Here is a 1630-nt window from a genome sequence, read left to right as displayed (position 1 = left end):
CGGTGACAAAGGGCAGCCCTGGCGGAGTCCAACATGCACCGGGAACAGGTCTGACTTACTGCCGGCAATGCGAACACAGCTCCTGCTCCGGTCATGAAAATAACATGAAAATGAATAAATAAAAATACTAAATCAACCTATATGACGTCACATTATACAAAACAAAACAACTTGATGTAACGATAAAACTTTCCTGGAAATTAGTTAAACACCGTAAATTCAGAGCACTGTGCAAAGAGGAGCCAGAACAACCTGTTTAGGGCCCATCAGCCCCTCATACTACACAAACTGATCTGCATTTAATGGGCAACTACGATTTAGTGTGTAGATGATAAATAACATATAGGGCCTACACAAGTTTTGACATAAACAGCCCTACGGGGTGTAATTATTTTTATTTTATATTTTATTTTGAGTTAGTTTAGTTATCAATATAGACTCAAACACACTTATTCATAAGAGTACAATATTGAATGCTAGGCTGTGTGATTGAGCCACTGCCCATAATAGGTCTGTGTTATGGTCATATTGTTTAATGCTTTTCTGCGCAGCTCAAACTCAGACACTGTCACTAACTTCTTTCTATTGGTCAGTCTCTGTCATGCTCTGTGTGGCCTATCCATACCCAAATGTTGGCATATAAAGAATCTACCCCCACCAAATTACACTGCTTAATTTTTCAGTGAAGCTTTGACAAATAAACCATGCAACCATTGTTGTTGTTATTGGTTCTTTATCCACTAAATGTCCAGTCAAGCAGGGCCGGCCCAGCCCATAAGCAGACTAAGCAGTTGCTTAGGGCCCCAAGGCCACCAGAGGGCCCCTACATTTGTATTGAAAACAATATAATATGTAAAGTTATACTGGAAACAGTGCTTGGGTATTTACAGCAGCCTAAATATACCTCAATAAAGATTACATTTGTCTTTTATATATAGTAGCAAAATATCTGCTGCCTACATTTGTTTTTGAACCAGGCATAAGTGTAGCAAACGATGAAGTTCAATCTGTCAACTGGACAAATTGTTGTAGGAGTGAAGATGTTTCGCTGCTCATCCAAGCCGCTTCTTTAGAAACACATCTGGACAAAGTGATAAGAGCCTGGTCATGATGTTGTCAAATGTGAGTAACCAATAGCTGAGCCTGGGAACATTCACTGCCAAGGGGCCCAAAGACAAATTCTGCGTAGGGCCCCCTGAAAGCTAGGGCCGGCCCTACAGTCAAGGCAGGCAAAACCTTTTTTCAGGCTTAACTAATTCCTTGAGTCATATTAAAGATGATCTGTAGGAAGGCCTAATTAAGTGATATACTACAGACTATCCCTAATGTTATAGAATTGACTACTAGCCTACTTGAAGGTGCAAAGTAGGCCTAACTTACGCCTATAAAGGGGGGCTTTCGTTTTGGTGAGGAATTTGTCAATGCTGATACAAAAAATATATAAGAAATTATCATTGCATAGCCTGAATTAGTTCCCCAAATTTGACTGTTGTGGAGTAGGTGTCTGTTATTATACCCTCCCCACAGCGGATGCCTGTTTCAACTTTTCTTGATAAACGCTGACTCCTCACTCGTGAATTTCCTGTTTTTTAAAGAATCTCCATGGTTGAACTGCAAGATCATCACTGAC

The sequence above is a fragment of the Periophthalmus magnuspinnatus genome, chromosome 4, assembly GCF_009829125.3.
Source record: "Periophthalmus magnuspinnatus isolate fPerMag1 chromosome 4, fPerMag1.2.pri, whole genome shotgun sequence".
Taxonomy (NCBI): domain Eukaryota; kingdom Metazoa; phylum Chordata; class Actinopteri; order Gobiiformes; family Gobiidae; genus Periophthalmus; species Periophthalmus magnuspinnatus.
Note: the sequence above shows the minus strand (reverse complement) of the source record.